We start from the raw sequence: 19,997 nt of genomic DNA, 5'->3' as shown, positions 1-19,997 counted from the left end.
CTGAAGTGCTTTTCCTATCATCAACATTACCCGCCCAGTCCGCATCAGTGAAACCTACAAGTTGTGTACTCGACTTCTTTGAGTACCAAATTCCCAAATCCATAGTTCCTCGTACATATTTTATGATTCTTTTTACCGCAATAAAATGCGATTCTTTCGGATTTGCCTGGTATCGTGCACATGCACCTACCCTGAAACTTATGTTAGGTCTACAGGCCGTTAGGTACAGTAAACTACCGATCATGATCCTAAACACGCTTTGATCGACGGATTTGCCATCATCATCTCTTTGTAATTTCATGTGAGTGGGAAACGGTGTACGAACACTCTTGCTAGCGTTAAGACCAAATCGTTTCACAAGATTGTTAGCATATTTTGTTTGTGAAACAAATATACCGTCTTCTGGTTGTCTGATTTGTAAACCGAGAAAGTACGTTAGTTCACCAACCATACTCATTTCAAATTCCTCTTTCATCAAGTCGACAAAATTGTTAGCATAATGATCTAAGGTAGAACCAAACACTATATCATCTACATAGATTTGAGCGATAATGAGATCAGTATCATACCGTTTGATGAACAGAGTTTTATCAACACTCCCTCTTGAGTAACCCTTTTTGATGAGATATTATGTTAATCTCTCGTACCATGCTCTCGGAGCTTGTTTCAATCCATATTGCGCCCTCTTCAGTCTGTACACATGATCTGGATGTTTGGGATCTTCGACCCCTTTTGGTTGTGCGACATAGACTTCTTCTTTCAGATATCCATTTAAGAATGCAGTTTTGACATCCATTTGTTGCAGTTTGATGTCCATTGTGCATGCGATTGAGATTAAAAGTCTGGTCAATTCCAGTCGTGCAACTGGAGCGAAAGTCTCTTCAAAATCAATTCCTTCCATTTGATTGTAACCTTGAGCCACCAATCTTGCTTTGTTCCTTATGAAAACCTCATTTTCATCGAACTTGTTCCTAAAGATCCACTTTGTGCCGATTATGTTCACATTCTCCGGTTTCGGCACTAAGTCGCAGACTTGATTCCTCTCAAATTGAAGTAATTCATCCTACATGGCATTGATCCAACATTCGTCTTGTAATGCCTCTCTCACATTCTTCGGTTCGATCAGTGATATGTAGTAGGAGTACCTTAACATTTCACGATAGCTTTTCTTTTCCTTTACCCTAGTTTGGATTCCTGCACTCATGTCTCCGATCACGTTTTCTGATGGATGATTTTTCTGTGTCTGGGTCGAAGGAGCTTTCGTGATTTCGGTCTGTCTTTGTAAATCGCCTTCTTGATTTGATAGGTTATGATTTGTAGTTGTTGGTTCGTCATCCTCCTTCTGTGGTGTGGATATTGCATTACCGATAGTAACATTCGCTGACTCCATGATAGTGTTTGTTCTTTTATTAAATACCCGATATGCCTTACTATTCACTGAATATCCAAGGAATATACCTTCGTCACTCTTGGCCTTGAACTTTCCTCTCGGATCTCTGTCATTCAAGATGTAGCAGACACTTCCAAATATGTGAAAGTATTTCAGGTTCGGGGTCCTGCCTTTCCATATCTCATAAGAAGTTTTCTCAATGCCTGTTCTCAAGAAAATCCTGTTAGTAATGTGACAAGCAGTGTTCATGGCTTCTGCCCAAAATCTTTGACACAAATTTTTCACAACTAGCATAACTCTAGACATTTCTTGTAGAGTTCTGTTTTTCCTTTCGACGACCCCATTTTGTTGTGGAGTTTTCGGAGTAGAAAACTCATGCAATATGCCATGTGTATCACAAAAACTACTGAAATCCGCATTTTCAAACTCACGCCCATGATCACTTTTAATTCTGACAGTTCTTTCTATAAATGTGTCTTTTTCTTTTTGTAACCTTAGGCACAGTTTTATAAAAGCACTAAAAGTATCCGATTTTTTCCTTAAAAAGTCAATCCAAGTAAACCTAGAGAAATCATCAACACTGACAAACACATACCTCTTTCCTCCGAGACTCTCAACTTGAGTAGGTCCTACGAGGTCCATATGAAGAAGTTCAAGCACTTTAGTGGTGAGAATGTGTACTGACTTTTTGTGAGAGACTCTTGTTTGTTTACCACGTTGACATGGTCCACATACGTGTGTATCACCTTTGAAGTCCAACTGAGGCACACCCCTCACAGCTTCAGAACTTATGAGCTTTTGCATGTTTTGGCAGTTCAAATGACCAAGTTTATAATGCCACACCTCACTCTCATCTGTTACAGAACTATTGCATACAAGGGCAGTAGATTTTATCACGTAACAATTTTCTGAGGTTCTGACGCCTTCCATAACACATGTCTTTGAACTGTAAACTTTACATTTTTCTTTAGTAAATCTAACCAGTAGATTTTGATCACACAATTGACTAATACTGATCAGATTAGTTTTTAACCCTTTCACTAAATAAACATTATCAAGTTTAGGCATACCTTCTGTGTCTAGTGTTCCATGTCCAACAATTTCTTCTTTTTCTCCATCGCCAAACGTGACATGGCCAACATGTTCTTCAACCATATCTTTCAAAAAACCTTTGTTACCTGTCATGTGTCGGGAGCAACCGCTGTCAAAGTACCACGATGATGCCACATTTGCTGACATCGCTATTGTTGTTGTCATACAGGTTTGCTTGGGTCTCCACATTTTTCGTGTTTTGTGTTGTTTGCAATTCCTCCAAACATGTCCGTTGAGGTTACACCTGAAACAAATCTTGTGCAAGAACCTGTTCGTGTATTTTGGGACGTCGATGTTTCGTCTTTGCATCTTTCCTGACACCCATGCTTGTTGTTGATTTCCTCGCCTGCCTGTGAAGCCTAGACCTGCTTTATTATGATTATTTACTCCTGACTGGAGAATTTCATTAAGATACTTGGTGCATGTATTCAACATTCTCACACGTTTTTTGAGATTTTCCAATTCACTCTGCAGGTATTTTTCATTTGACACTCTAGAAACCATGTCAGCCTCGAGGTTTTCTACCGTGAGTTTTAGAGTAGAGTTTTATGATTCTAAGGATTCAACATTTTTAATTAATACGAGTTTCAACTTACTTACCTAACACCAGTTCTTGTACATTTCTTCATATGCTTCAACCAAGTCAGTATCCTCATCCTCATACTTCATCCCTTCACTTTCCTCGTACACCTCTGGTGTGGGGAGGGGGGGGGGGGGGTTGTAAAGCACTATCTATCACTTCTTCTTCTGCACTGGCGAAGAACTTCTCGTAGTTTGCACGTTCTTCAATATCGTCAGGGTGATATAGGCTTCCATGGAATACAACAAAATTGCTTCTCTATTGTTCATCATTGTCTCAATCTTCAAGATCACTCTAGGTAAGTGTATAGGATTTTTTTCCCTTATGGTTTCCACAATCTGCTTGCATGTGGCCATAGCCTCCACACTCATAGCACTGGACACCCTTGAGTTTAAAATCTCAACTTGGACCTTTTGGCTTCTGAACATTTCCAGTTCCATCTCCTCTATTACTCGTTTTCATCTTACCTTGTCCTTTGACTTTCTTCAGCATTTTGCCAAAATTTTTTTAACAGCATAGCCATGACCTCATCCATTTCTATATCTAAGTCAGCTCCTATAGGTACAGCAGTGCCAAATGCTACTCCTTTGTTGTCCTTGTTCAGATACTTGTCTTCCTCTTCCATTTTTAACTCAAAAATCTGCAAATTTCCCATTAGAGCATCTAGATTTAGAGTTTTTAGATATGCTGATTGCTTGATTGCAACAACTTGCACTTTGAACTTCGGAGGCAGTGATCTCAGAACTTTGCGAACCAATTTTTCCTCTTTAAATGGTTCACCCAAGTTCCGTGCGCTATTTGCAAGGTTCTTTATCCTTGCACTGAACTCAGAGATTGACTCAATTTCTTCCATCCTTAGACTCTCATACTTGGTCATGAGCAATTGCAGCTTTGAGACTTTGATGGAACCTGTTCCTTCATAGTGAGTCATAAGTGCTTCCCATGCAACTTGTGCAATATATTTGGCTGAAATCAGCTGGAATTGACCTTCTCCAAGAGCACTATGAATTGAATTCATAGCTCTATTGTTTGCTGATGCTTGCTTCTTCTTGTCTAGTGTCCATTGAGCCAGTGATTTTTTCTTCTCTTCATTTTCGATCGTCATTGTTGGCAGGGTCCAAGAATTTTTCACGGCATCCCAGCATTCTTCATCCAGAGATTTTATAAATGCCTTCATCCTCGCCTTCCAATAGGCATAGTTGCTCACTCATTTCAATAACGGTGGTCTTGTAATCGAGGCACCCTCTTCCATTCTGCAAAACAATACTCGAGTATCCCTAGGATCTCGCTAGCAAACTAAGTGACACTGCCCTGATACCAATTGAAAATATGTAATGCAGAAAAGTAGCGCAAAGTGTAGAAATAAACGAAGCGCCAAATTAAGTACACAGCTGAATTTGTTAACGCAGTTGGAGAACACCTCCTAATCTGTGGGGCCATGCCCAAAACTTTTTCACTAAAGATCAACCCGCGGTTTTTAAAAATACAAGGCTCAATGAATTACAAAACTAGGTCTACCACCTATTTATACATTGACCTTATAAACACAACTCTATGAAAAAGTATACAATACAGTTTGAATTAATTCTACCAATTAAACAAACTGTAACCAAACTGGATTTTAACACAGCTTGTACTGAATAAAGTGGAGCTTAATTCTCCGGATAGTACACCAATCATTTCCAATCTGAAGTTCCCTTGTAACGTCTTCCAAATAATTTCAATTATAGCACATTCCAATTTAGTATTGCTTTTTTCTAATTTGGAAACTTCATATTTCATCATTACATAACTCCCTATTTATAGTGTTTTGGACACCAAAAAATTAGGAAGTTCAACCACACATATTACACCATAAAAGTACGAAGTTTAATCCACCCTTAACGTATGAATTAAAAAGATTAATTCCCAACCACAAAACCCATGTTAATTTTATTTCCATTTCCCATTTCTTCCACACAAATAGCCACACACTTCTTTCTTAATTATATCCCATATTATGCACACACGTACACCTCTTGTTTGTCCACAATTCATGCTATTGTTTGATCTAATGCCAACTAGTTAATATATAAGTATTTATATTAAGCATACATAATATATAATTATATATTAAACGAATAAGTTCAATATTATAATATATATATATATATATATATATATATATATATTTAGTATAGTAATATAAACCTATATATATTACTAACATCAATTCCAAGTCATCAAGCACACAAAGCATTAAGGAATAAGGGCCAAATTGGCCACTGAACGTAACGCGAAAGTGTAATCAAGCCACCGAACCAAAAAAAAGTGCAATTACATCATTCAACAAGTCAAATGTGTTCAATTTTACCTAACAGCCGGTATTCTTCTTTCCCTTCCGGTTGCTGAGTTGGCGTTTTTTCATTTTTTTTCTTCTTTCTTCTTACAGCCTGTCTTTAGCGTCACTCTCCTCCTCCCTAGCCATGGAGCCTTCATCCTCCCTTTCTCTCTCCTAACCCCACAAAAAAACCTTCAAACTGTAAATTCTCAGAATTTCCCCTCCTCCGCCACCATAGCCAACCACCACTTCTGCAAGCACTCCCCGTCCGCCACCCTCACCTTCGACACGAACCGAGCTATCCATTGAGTTGCTTGCAAGAATCGCGTCTGCAAATCCTTTTTTACAGTAAGCTTTTCCTCTTTTTTTGCCTCTGCTTTTGCTCGATCTCTTTTTATCTTCTAGAAAGTGATGTTATTGTTGGATAGTTTCAGCTTGCTGCTGGGGTTCGAGAGAGAGAGAGAGAATGGGGTCGTCGTCTACTTGATGAAGCAGTAGCTGGCGGTTTTATTTGTTGTTAAAGTCTTGTTGGTCGGAGATTTGGGAGTAGGAAAAAGCACTGTTATCCCACCTCCGCTCCGTTGACGTCCAAATCGAATACATCCTGTTCAATGTCTTCTTCATCATCTTCCGATCATCACGGCTGTGATTGTTTTCGAGATCTGCTACGGCAATCGATCTTGGAAATGCAAGAAATCCAGGTGCAAAGGGCTGTGGAAAGCCATGGAGTTTAACTTGCAGGTTCAGGATGAGGAGTGCTTGAAAGTGTGATAAATGTTTAATGGGTTAATGAATTACTGTATGCATGATGATAGAAATTATGTACATACATATATAGCTTCCTTTAATTTTTCAGAAACAGTTTTCATTTGTGTTTTTTGCTTGGTTTGTGATTTCCACGCGGTGGGAAGAAAGAAGATAGAATAAAGAAGAAAGAAGAAACAAAATAGAAAAAATAAAAGAAAAGTCAACTCAGCTCCACATTAGCACATAATCGGAAAGGAAGGGAAATTACCGGCTGTTAGGTAAAATTGAACACATTTGACTGGTTGAATGGTGTAATTGCACTTTTTTTTAGTTCGGTGGCTTAATTGCACTTTTACGTTACGTTCAGTGGCCAATTTGACCATTATTCCAAGCATTAAAAGTCCCCAATTTCCCCTATTTTCATAGGAAGAAATTGAGTTTATGCAAGGAGTGACTCAAATCCTTGACTCAATTCTCAATGTAGCTAAGAATTCTCCAAAAACATGCTAATTAATGTGTACATCAAACATTAACAAGATATAAACACAATTCCCTCATAAACACATTAACCATAGGTTAGAATTCTACCCATTATGTACTAATCACAAATAAAAAATCAAAATAGACAATACAACCCTAACTCAAGTCCAAAAGCTAACTACTCACACATTATAAGCATAAATAAAGGAAAAAGACAAATGGAAATCACAAACATTGCATAAGAAAATAAAAGAAGGGAAAGAAAAGCTTTTCTATTGAAATGATGTAAAATTTGAAGTTGAATCCCCTCCAATCCCTGTTACAAGCTTGAGCAATGAGTTGGAAATGTAAATTCAAGGTAATCTAAGCTAAAAATGAAGGAAAAACCGAGAGAGAATAAACTCAACCGCCTAGGGTTTGAGCTGGGGACCAAAGCCAAAGATAAATGAGAGAAAATCTACATTTTATACTCAAGGAGTCGCGCGTCACAAGGTAATGAGCCTCGTGATATCAAAATGAATTTGCGCACTAGAATAGGGCGTCATGAGGCCAGTTAACTCGTGATAGTGTGTGTGAGACGACACAGACGACAACTATTAGAAATACGCGTCACGCAACTTGTCACAACATGATGGGGTGCGTGACAACAGAATTTGGCTTTATGGTCTTCATAAAAGTTATAGGCCTTCGAGTTTCTTTCCAACGGCCCAAGAATAACTTGATTTGAATATTCCTAGGCCGAGATATGATCCAAATACTAAGACGTCGACGTGCTGTGCGATAATTGCAATGCCTTGATCTTTTGCTCAATTTTTTCCTTGGTTTTTTCAAATGACCAAGACCATTGAAAACACCACTCTCAGGCTCCATTGGAAGTGTTGCATCTATCTCCATAGCTTCATATTTGGCTCTCATTGACTCAAAATGCATCCAAAATCCTCCACTTCTACTCAAAGATGTTTAATTGTGCCTAATTGATCAAATGAATACAATAAGGATCATTTCGAACACCATTATAACACTTCATAAGTAATATAAGGCTAAGTATGTGGTATAAATATGAACAATTATGCACTTATCAAACAAGTATGGGCTATGTATGGGCACCTAGTCGGTCTTGTACCCGACGAGCTCTCACACGCATAACACTTGCCTCCTCTGGTCGATTGTCACGAGAGTTATCTGACTGGGATCGCTTGCTAGCGGAAGAACTTTCCTACTTTCCACTTTTGCTTGACTGCCTCCTCGGTATCTACGAGCTGATTGGCCCTCTAGATGGCCCGGGCATAGGTTTTAGGAATCTCATCATGCAACTTGTTGTAATGACCGTCCGCAAACAAGGATTCAATGAAGAAGATCATTGCATTCTTGTCGTCCAGGCCCTCGACTGCTTCCTTCTGCCAACGCGCTATGTACTTGTGCAAGCTCTCTCATTCATCTTGATGCACTCTGGCTAAATCTGAGATGTATTTCTTGGGTTTCATGCTTCCTAGAAAGTGTGTCAAAAACCGATTTGCCAACTCCTCGAAACTTGTAATTGACCCCAGCGACAGAGTCAAGAACTAGCACTGCACGGGACCAACCAGAGTGGGAAAAAATGCCCTATAGATCATGGAGTCCTCAGCCTCGACCACTTGAATTTTAGCCTAGAAACTAATAACGTGGTTGTGCGAATCTCCAGACTTGTCGAAAGTCGGATGTTTGGGTAGTTTGAAGCTGGTTGGGGCCTTGTAAGCCAATACTTCCACCGAGAACGGGGAAGCGGTCAGTAAGGTCTTAGTAGTTGGTTTATGTCTTCCCTCTATCTTTTGTCGTAAGTCTCTGATTTCTGCTTCCAGGTCAGCCACACTGGGCGACGCTTGCCCCTACCTAGCTGGCGAGTCTTCACTACTCTCCACGTCGTCTGTAGTCGCAGCTTCTTGCCTATGCCGAGGGGCTATGTGCATATGAATGACTGCTCGCAAAGGCTCCACATCAGATCGATCCCTAACCCCCCGGCTAGACGGGTGTGTGAGCGGTGTCTGGCTCAACCGCCCTGCCAATCCAGGGCTGATCGGATGGGAGCTGCAGGCCCTAATCGTGAGTGTATAGACTGTGCTGATAGAGGAAGGCCCGTCGTGCGTCCTTTCGAGCGCACTAAGTACATAGAAGCTTGGGAGACAACATGCCCTTCTTGCTCCAAAGGAACCGATTGGACGGGCCTAGGCCGAGCAGCATTCGCTACCAAGCCTACCTCTCACACATACGCATCAAATGCGTGAGCTACTCCCACGTAAGCGCGACTACCAGCCGATCGGTCTCCTACACTAACGACAACGGCAATGTGCCTGCTAGCCGCGACGCCGGCGGTAGCGTTGCCAGCATTCCCGGAGCGTTTACTATGTCTAGTGTTTTCCATTAGCAAAACTTAACTAGAGAAACAACCTTTTGTATCGATCCCCACAGACGGCGCCAATGTTGGTTTTACGGCTTAGGGCAGCTGGACGGCGTGTTAACACAACCGTAAAGTACTAAGTAAACAAAGGAATATTTGGAGTAAAAGGTGAGTCAGAGTAACGATAAGTGTATTGAATTCAGAACCCTCTATAATGTGACCTTAGGGGTATTTATACAAGGAATATGGCCTTGAAGAAGGAAAGAAAGAAGAAATTAACTAAAATAATCTTAAGAAAGCTACTAAAATTGCTAGAATATCTTTCTAATGTGAAAAAAAGAAGTTACTTGCCGCACAAGGAAAACAATCTTTGTTGAATCTGCTTTAACTGCGACGCGCACTTGATCGGGGACACACCGACTGCCTAGTCTGGTCCTAACCGAGGAGACTGGTACACCGCCCGAGTGCCATACTATCCTCAGGCTGTCAGGGGGCCTTCCTCCCCATACTACTAAGTGTGCTAGTCGCCTCCACCGGACTGCCTATAGCATACCTGACTAGGTACCCAGTCAGGGGTATCCATCAATAATTATTATTATTATTATTATTATTATTATTATTATTATTATTATTATTATTATTATTATTATTATTATTATTATTATTGTATTGTGAGAAAAGTAATTATAGAAGTTTAATTAATCTTATTTAAGTCCAAGTTTTCAATATTTATAAGAAGAACTCCACCTTTATCCCCATTGTTTTTTAGTAATCCTCAACTGCACATCTACTCATATGGATGACTAAGTTTATTACTCACTTTTTACTTGAGAGCATATTCACGCACACATAATCGACGGGACTGGGGTTAAACTTTTGATATCCTAATCTAAAGTCAAATATGAAAAAGTGTTGATTTTCACATTCTAAATTTGCATCCTAATATTTACTAATTAATGTGTTAATAAAACTTTTTATATTTATTGATTGCTTATAAATTGTAAACCCACCACAAGTTAAAATAAAGAATTACACACATTAACTTAAAACCCCTCTTTGATTATTATATTGTTGGCAATTCTTTATTAACTTGATGTGAAAGATTAATATAGAAGTAGTTAATAAATAAAGCAAAGACTGTGGCACTTGGGTCTTCAATGATGCTCCGGAGGGCCTTGGTACCTTCCTCAGCCATGACGCAGGGGTGTCTTTATTCGTAGAGCTAGATAATCTTGAAGCTTAGCCTCTTTTTCTCTACAAATATATATATATATATATATATATATATATATATATATATATATATATATATATATATATATATATATATATATATATATAGTTAATAAATAAAGCATATTTATTTTAACGTCAATAAATATGAAATAATGATCTTAACTTATGAAAGATGTATATTTCACGTGAACTCTACCAAATTGACTTGTTAACTACTAAATTATATTAATTAAACGAACTTTGTAGTTTAAGTAGTCCAATTGATATAACTGTCTCAAATACTTAATTGATGGGCGCAACTAATTTAATTTACATGGCTTAATTGATGTGTAGTGCATCTAGACATCTAGACATATCTTCAAATTGAATTTGTTCCTCAACACATGCATTTGATAACACTAACATTTTAATTCCCTTAAATAAGGTAGCACATTGAACACACTAAATAATCTTTGAATTTACATGGCATGCATTGTCAAATTGTTATTATTAGTACTACAACATTGTTAGAATACGTGTATGTGGGGCAAATTATTACGTGGATCATGGTCCAAAATGACGTCGTTAAATTTTATGAATTAGAATAATGTACATTATGAGTTATAATAATATATCTTATGAGTTAGAATAATGTACTTTATGTGTTAGAATAATGTACTTTATGTGTTAGAATAATGTACTTAATGCATTAGAATAATGTACATTATCTATTAGAATAATGAAACTTCTGAGATAAAATAATATATTTTATGAATTAGAATAATGTATATTATGCTTTAGAATAATATATTTTGCAGTGATTCGCGTAAAAAAAGTTACACAAAACAACAACGTTTTTGAACTATGGTCCACACAGCTATGTGGACCACATTCTACGCAATAACTATAGTGTATGTGGTTCAAATCCTCTAAAGGAAGAAGTCAGTCCACATGGAGCACAACTATAGGATTTGTTATTCTGCATGTTCAAAGATCTCACCCCACAATTTTCTCTCCATTTATTTTCCTATTGAATTATACTATATATATGAGTATATGTATTCTCACATTCTACTCTGTCATCTTTATTCCATGATGTGACAACTAAGAATAAGTTATTTTGAGAAGTAGGGCTTAGTTTAAGAGTTTGATTAAAGGCCATTTTCGCCTGCTTAGGGAATGTGCTTTTCTCAAATCCTCTGTTATTCGATCACGTGAGTCCCAAAAGTATCAACATCAAAGACTTTTGAAAAAGAGTAGAAGTTAAAAGTAAAAAAATAGAAGCGCACCAAGTACTTTTCTTTCAAAAGTACTTTTCTTTCTTATTTTCTCTCTATCACTGTCATATAAATAGGTGTTGTAATAAGCCATCAAATTAAATCATCAATTCATTACAAAGTTATCTTTTACATCTCTTCCTTATATCTAGTTTAGATATTTTTGTGATACTTATTACATTATCGAGCTTGTAATATTTATTACACTACTACTCTTTATTACCAAATTTTGTCCCTAGCTACAATACTTTGTCTTTTTCCCCTTATTTATATTTTCAACTTTTCTATATAATTCTCAATTTCGATTATTTGTTTCCACACTATTATGCTATATTCCTAACAAACATGATATAACGTGGACGCTTTTATCAACAAAAGTTTACTCTGACTTTCTTTCATGAAATATTGTCTTTGTTATCACATGTGGGCTCCTACCTATACCTTTCAGATAGTACGTTGTTGCATGTGACTATGTGAGGTCGTTGTCTTGCAAACAACGATTGGGTTGATGATTATGGGACTGGGGAACACACTGCAATCCTAGTGAAAGCCAGTCTTCATATATACCACAGTTGTCATGGTTGGCCAATAAAATGCCTACTACATATACTTTTAAATTCTACTTCCTCGCTTTTAATTTATCATACGGGTCTCAACACTGTTGGAAATTATGGAATTTCCGGCCACCTGAAAGTGATCTTATATCAAGTCAAAAGTAAAAAGTTGTCGTAAATAGCAACACAGGTTTTTCCGGATACCAAAAGTGGTCGGAACAAAGCTTTTGACTTGATTTAAGATCATTTTCAGGTGGTCGGAAATTCCATAATTTCCAGCAGTGCAAAAACAATGTATATATAGATCAAAGATTTGTGAGATGAAATAAAAGTTGAGAGTAATAAATGAAAATCCATGTAGTATTTTTGGTAAGATAATAACCCATGTGATAACCTCCATCATTGAATTGAGAGTCAAGAAGTAGCCAACTTTTGAAACAACAATACTTATTGCATGGACCGCGGTCTACTGTGTGGACCACGATCGTTTTGCGTAATTTTTTTCACGCAACCAACTACAACATACATTTTTATAACTCATAATGTACATTATTCTAAAGTATAATGTACATACATTATTCTAATTCATAAAGTACATTATCTTACTCCAGAAGTTTCATTATTCTACCACATAATTCACATCTAACTCATAATGTTTATTATCCCAACTTATAAAATTCAACGACGTCGTTTTAGATCGTGGTCCACACAACCGTGTGGACCGATAATTTGCCTTGAAACATTGCACAATAATTCATTGATCAAAAGTTCTCTTGAGCCAAAGACGATGTACAAAATTGTTGCTTGGTGTAAAAAAAACATGTTCCATTGGTGAGTATAGTTGCCATATATTTGCAATAATTGGTGGTATTTGTTAGAGCAAATATATTTGCAATTCAAATTTATTGAGAAAACCTAATATGTTAAATTCAATGACGTATGTACTACTAGTGAATATCACAGTTATCCTATCGCAACTCACAAAAATAATACTATACACCTTAATTACTTTGCCAAACCTGCATATATATTATAATTTGGTCTTAAATAGTTGTCCATCAAGCTCAAATGTACTGTCAATGAGTGGCGTACAAATTGATTGGCAAGAAACTTTATGCTGCTGGCACTGACTTGGCCACTGTCCTATTGCGATTGAGTCTAGCTGATACTGAATCAGCCCCTGCTACTGAGAGTGGAGGAGATACTCCTACAGTATGAGTTACTTTGTCTACTATTCTGACAAAAAGGGGGAGAAGAACTTGAGGGGCAGAACATTAACTTGAGGGGGAGCATTACTGCATTACTTACCATTGCTTATTGTTTTTTGAGTTAATGACCAATTTAGTCCTTCGACTATTGCGAAACTACCGATTTGGTCCTCAATTATAATTCTTGCCAAATTAAGTCCTCAACTTTTTAATTTTTACCTGATCTCGTCCTCTGTCTATTTAACCGTGAAGCCTCTGTCTTCCTTAAGGATAGTAATGTAAATACACACAACCTTTGACTCAATGACTTTGAATCACTATTTACTGCCTTCTCCACATACCCTGAGATGGTTGAAGATAATCTGGACCGAGTTGCAGGAGTAATTCACCATAATTACGCTCAGAGTGGCTAGCATATAAGCTGTAAAATCGTCAGTCTTGGCCACTTTGTTCAACATAATCTTGATCAGTATATCCATTGCTCGTTCATACTCTGGTATGAGGACTTTCTTCTTAAATGAGAACTTGAGATTAGCAGGGGCTGCCTCAGATTTGATTTCTTCTCAGAAGTTCTGCGCGTTATAGGCGTACTGGGAGAGGTCAGGATGAGCTCCTTCAGGGATTGCAAAGTCGAATGCCGCCCTTATATCTCCCATGGCTCAAGTGAATTTCTTCTCCTACAATCCTCGTGTTCATAAATGATAAACCATTATGTGAAATCAAGCTTGTGAAGGTAGTCGTGGGTCAGAAATCTCATCAGCCCACAGTCGCTGAACCTCTGCATAATCTTCTCTGCCAGTTCTTTGACAGAGGCGTGTTGTATGAAACCATCTCGGTCTAGGAAGTGAAGTGGGTTTTAGAGAGAGAGACGGTGAAGGAGAAAATCAGTCCAGCAAAGGTTTGAATCTTCTTCCAAAAATATTCCCCACTCATTCCCATGCTTTTAACTTTTCCCTTTTTCTTAATTCCTGTTTGATTCTGGGTGCTGTGCTCAATTGCTTCAATTATTGCTTGCTTCAGTATGGGTTGGTGGGGTTTTCTTTCTTGGAAGCCATTAATGGAGAATTTTCAGAGCTTTGAGAGGGAGAAGGGAAATGAGTTCGATAGCTGTGTGTATTTACATAATTACATTACTATCCTTAAAGAAGACGGAGGCTTCACGGTGAAATAAACGGAGGATGAAATCGGGAAAAAATTGAAAAGTTGAGGGTTTAATTTGGTAAGAATCATAGTTGAGGACCAAATTGGTAGTTTTACAATAGTCGGAGGACCAAATCGGTCATTAACTCTTGTTTTTTGGTTATGCTTTTGGGTCTGTATTGTTTAAACTATTGTCCTCTAGTGAGGATCCTTTGAAGGCTTGGATATTTTATTATGCTAAGCAGCTATTTGTTAGTTTTTAGTTTAGCCGTTGTCTTTAAAGTTGTTATTAAACTTTTGTCAAATAATAGCCAAAGGGGGAGTTTGTTAGTGTTTAATATTGTTAAACCCTATTTTATGATTGGCTATATTGTGACAAATTAGATAGGCGTAGGTTTAGTGTCCATGTGATAACTGAAGAATATTCTATTAGAACATAAACTACACTAGGAGGTTTTTTGGAACCTAGCAGACGGTCTTCACAACCTTTCTTTCAAACCGGCATAGTAGTTACCATATTGTGGTTTTAAAAAACTATCCTTGTTGCAGTCATAATTACAAAAAAGAAGGCGTGACAAGTAATCTATGTCTACAAGGAAACCCTAGAAGATTACTTGTCATTCAAGATTCAGAGTTGTTTTATATGATAGAAGGATGTCGAAGCTTTGAAGACTTTTACACGAGAGATTAATGTTTGTTCGAGAGGCTCATTCTACGAGTTTCTAAAAGTCCATTCTCTAAATCATCATCTGATCTTCTTAATACTTTTGTGATCGGAGTTAAAGAAGACTTATTGAGAAAACAATTTGCAAAGTGATTATCCGTGGACCGTATTCCATTCATCTGCAGTGCAGTGGTGGGTAAGTCAATGAGACGGACAGCTACAACGTGGATCTCCAAACGAGGGACTCTTTGGACTACCGATTGCATGGATTTCCGCCTCAACAATCCTCTATAAGCTTCATCAGATTGGGTACTTACATTGTGAGGTATATCGCACATTGGGTTGAGATTGTGGTTTCTTTACCATCTGTATGATTGACTGGTTGTGATAGTGGATTAGACTCACTAATGGTGGTCCCAAGACGTAAAAACTGTTGTATCGAACTGGGTGTACAATACCTTGTGTATTTTTCTTCCTGTTTAACTTAATTTTCGCACTTTTTCTTATCTTTGTCACACGAACTGGTTGAAGAAACTTATTATACTGAGTTAGTGATAAGACAAACTCTCAATATAATCAAATTAATACTGAATCATTAAATAGATACAATCTATATATACACGAATACAGAAATTTCACTTAAGCTTTTCACAGGAGAACCCTTGTTAATCTTCTATGTAGATCAGAGATCTATGACAAATTCAACACACAAGGTTGAATGATCCTCCAAGATCTTAAATTTCTTTGAGTTTTTAAGTCTCTTGGAAAACTAGATGAATTGGCATATATAGCTTTTGAATGCTTTAGTGTTTGATATTAAGTAATAGACCTTCTATGTCTCATCTCTTTGGGATTTCTTCTATTTGTAGTTGTATTTTCAATATGTTCATTAGAGGGAACAAATTTAAATCTCCCACTTGCCATTAAAATATTGTGGCTGGATTTGACAAGTATAGATGACATCCAATAGCTACTTACAACTTGTCCATTAAATCCGGCTTTATGTGACTTTCATGGTAGTTTCTTAAAAAGCATGTATCCACATTTGATATTGTGAAAATTCTCCAAAAGTAGTAAGGATCGAACAGAGGATGTTGGTCGAAAGACCCTACTACTTATCATCCTATTATAAGCTCTGATACTTATCTGAATAGTCTTGTTGCTTGATATTGAAAAGTTGTACGTGCTGCTATGTAGAAGTTGTGTTGCTGAAAGTACTATTGCTCAGGGTTGCAAAACTCGGCCGCCTAGGCGCTAGGCGGCACCAAGCCTTGCCGTTTTGGCCTAAAGGCGGCCAAAACTCGGCCGGCCGCCTAGGCTGCCAACTCGGCCGAGTCGACCGATTTCGTCCGATTTTAACCGATTTCGTCCGATTTTGACCAATTTCGTCCGATGTCGTCTTTCATTAATTATTGATTTTAATATTATTATGACGTTATGACTTAGAAATTATCATTATTTCATTTATTTGGATGTGTTATTTGATTGAATGTTGAAAACAACCTCATTAAAATTGTCAAACTATAAGTCTGTTACTATTTTTTTTTTAATTTTTTTGGTGCCCGCCTAGCGCCGCCTAGATTCCGCCTAAGCGGCGGCTAGACCGCCTAGGCGCTAGGCGCTGCCCGGCCGCCCGACTTGCGCCTAGCGCCTACTGCAACCATGTTGTTGCTTGAACTTCTACTGTTTACAAAAGCCTTACACTAAAGTGTCATCTCGCATCATGAACCATAAACTAATTTTTTTTCGCCTAGCCTTTTTTGTAGGTTTTCCGATAAACACTATGACATGGCACCGATTTCTGCTTATTTGGGCTTATTTGTTATGTGACGCGGCTTTAATTAAATAAGATGTAGTCCATGTAAGCCTTAATTAAATAATAATTAAAAAATGGCTAAAACTAATTCACGCTTCCCTTCCCTCGATAAAATTCACCCCATTTCGCACGTCTGCCGCCTTAGTGGAAAAAAATCGCTGGACTCACCCGAACCCGTCGAGCCTCAGTGTTTTATGGATATTTCCTCCGTTTTTCCTGGTCGGCACCACCGAGGTCTTCACTTACGTCGGTGTAATGGCCTCAGGAGAAGAAACAAACTAATAGACTAAAGAAGGCAGAAGCAAAACAGCGTCGTTGGATGTCCGGCAGTTGCAACTTAAAAGTTGAAGAACGGACGACGTCGTTTGAAGGGTAGTTAGTAGTTGAATCTATTAGTCTGTTAGTAGCGAACTGAATGTATTAAAGGATTTGATTTTTCCAGTTTTGGCTATGTATGAATAATACTGAGTTCTTCGTTTTCTCACATCTCTCATCAACTCTCTCTCTCTCTCTCTCTACCTTTCTTTCTCTCTATCTTTTACCCCCTTTCGCAACCTAAAGCTTTACAATTAGTATCAGAGTCCTCTAATGGAGGCAAGAGTAAACTGATTGGAAGCAACCGTCACAGATTTGAATAACAGGATGGAGGATCAATCTAAGGCAATGCATGCCTTACCTGAAAGGATAATAGCTCAGGTAGATGCTAAGCTAAATGGTTGGAAGGATGAGATTCTAGAAACAATCCGATTGAATAGGCCGGCGGTGCCGGTAATAAACTCCATTCCCGGAGAATCGTCGGTTAATGGAGCTGGTCCAGCAGCGCGGTCAACCTCACAACTGTTGCTTAATCAACAAGGGATGAGACTGGGGAAGGCCCCTGCCGCTCTAATACCACCAGTCGAATTGGAGAATGGTGCATCCACTAACATCGAATCCAGCAGAAAAATTGAACCTGCTAGGATCGATAGGGATCGGGGATCAAGAGTTCCCAGGGAATCGCAGTTTAGATCACAGCTGGACAGCCCAATTATGAAGTACAAATATGATTTCCCTACATTTGAATATGATCAACCCCGATTGTGATAAGTAGATGTGAGAGATTCTTCTTAATGACTCATATCCCTAGAGCTGAGATTGTAAACATACTGTATATGAATTTGACTGGAAGGGTTGGGTTGTGGCTTGAAGGCTATTTGAATGGATTGTCTGGACCCTTCCAGTGGTCTATGTTTGCAGAAGCTATTTGCAAAAGGTTTGGGGGAGACAGTGGGGCAGTAATGGAGGAGTTTACAGGGTTTAGACAAGTTGGAGGGGTACTAGAATTTACAGATAAATTTGAGGAGTTTAGAGGCCTGCTATTCCAGAACCACCCCACTCTCACTGATGCCTATTTCTTAGAGGCTTACGTAGCTAGGCTCAAACATGCTCTTAGGTGCTTTGTGAGAACCTCTCAACCCCAAACCTTGGCAGATGCTATGTGGTTTGCCAAGCAATTTGAAAAAGGGCTCATAGCTACTGAACTACCTAAATCCACCAGCCAATATCTTCCAAAGTTCTCCCAACCCACAAACTCCCAATTCACCAAGACCTATAACACCAAAACCCTAGAAAACAAAATCCCTACCAATTCCCAAAGCAGTACTGCATCCAATAACCTAAATAGCACTGCCAAAGGGCCTGAATTAGCCGTGTTTAAGTCCCGGCTAATAGAACAAAATAGGTGCTTTAGGTTCTTTGAACCTTGGAAACTCGACCATAGGTGCAAGGGCTCTACCTTTAATATCATTGAAGATACTGAGTTCTATGATACCTCTGAGGATTTGAGGTAGTGAGGGATAAGAGCAAGAAGGCAGGAGGAACAGTAATCAGGCTGATGTGTCATTGTATGTTGTGATATGGGAGGAGAAGGGCTTAACACCATTAAACAACTGGGAACAGTTGGCAAACATCATATAGTAATCCTAGTTGATAGCAGAAGTACTAATAGCTTTTTAGATCCCAGAGTACTCACCCAACTAAGGATTCAATCTGATCTGAGAAGGCCCACCCCCTCAGTGTGATAGTAGCTAATGGGGAACAAATACTGTGTGACTCCATTTGCAGGGAACTGAAGTGGCAAATCCAAGGTGAGATGTTTGAAAAAGATTATAGAATGTTGAAACTAGGTGGTTGTGATATGGTCCTTGGCATGGATTGGACAGATCAGTTTGCACCTATCCAACTCCACACCAGGCCACCTAGTATTTCATTCCACATGGAGGGAAAGAAGGTTCCGTTAAAGGGGCTGAATAGAAAGGCAAACAGATTGCAATCAGCAACCAGGGGAGACATTAAGAAGTGGCAGAAGAGTGGGGTGCAAGGGTTCCTAGTCCAATGTGAAGGATTAGTTGTGAGGGAGTCTGAGATCATGTGTTTCTCAGTTCCTGTACAAACAGAACACAAGGAACTAGTAAATTTAATTAAGGAATTCCAAGAACTATTTGAAGAGCCAAAGTCCTTACCCCTAAAGAGAATTCATGATCATTCAATTCCCTTAATACCAGGGGCTCAACCTGTGAACAAGAAGCCCTACAGGTACTCATTTGATCAGAAGAACATCATAGAGAAAATGGTGGGGGAAATGCTGGGAACTGGAGTGATTGCAGAGAGAGTTTCACCCTTTGCTTCTCCTGTGTTGTTGGTACCAAAAAAAGACAACACTTGGATTTTGTATTGACTATAGGGCATTGAACAACATAACAGTCAAGAACAAATTCCCTATTCCTTTAGTGGAAGATCTTTTCTCTGAATTGGCTGGATCCAAATTCTTCACTAAGCTGGACCTAAGTGCAAGATATCATCAGGTGAGAATGCAAGAAGGGGAGAAGTATAAAACTACATTTAGAACTCAACAGGGCCTTTATGAGTTTAGAGTGATGCCCTTTGGCTTCACTTATGCACTATCCACTTTCCAAGCCCTTATAAATTATGTGTTCAAGCCCCTATTCAAAAATTTTGTCTTGGTTTTCTTTGATGATATATTGGTCTACAGTCCTGACTTGGAGAAACACTGGGATCATCTCAGGGCTGTGCTACAACTGATGAAGGAAAACCAGCTCCTAGCCAAGCTCAGCAAGTGCTCATTTACACAAAAAAAGTGT

General features: G+C 38.5%; 1 long non-coding RNA gene across 1 annotated transcript; it reads left to right on the top strand.

The window, feature by feature from the left end:
- The first annotated feature begins 13,626 nt into the window (after nt 1-13,626).
- On the top strand, nt 13,627-15,547 carry LOC109149052. The gene is made up of 2 exons (XR_002048911.1): nt 13,627-14,135; nt 14,927-15,547. It is a non-coding gene; the product is annotated as an uncharacterized LOC109149052 (long non-coding RNA).
- Nucleotides 15,548-19,997: the final 4,450 nt, after the last annotated feature.

Source organism: Ipomoea nil, unplaced genomic scaffold (assembly GCF_001879475.1).
Source record: "Ipomoea nil cultivar Tokyo-kokei standard unplaced genomic scaffold, Asagao_1.1 scaffold2149, whole genome shotgun sequence".
Classification (NCBI taxonomy): domain Eukaryota; kingdom Viridiplantae; phylum Streptophyta; class Magnoliopsida; order Solanales; family Convolvulaceae; genus Ipomoea; species Ipomoea nil.
This window is presented reverse-complemented; position numbering and strand designations above follow the sequence as displayed.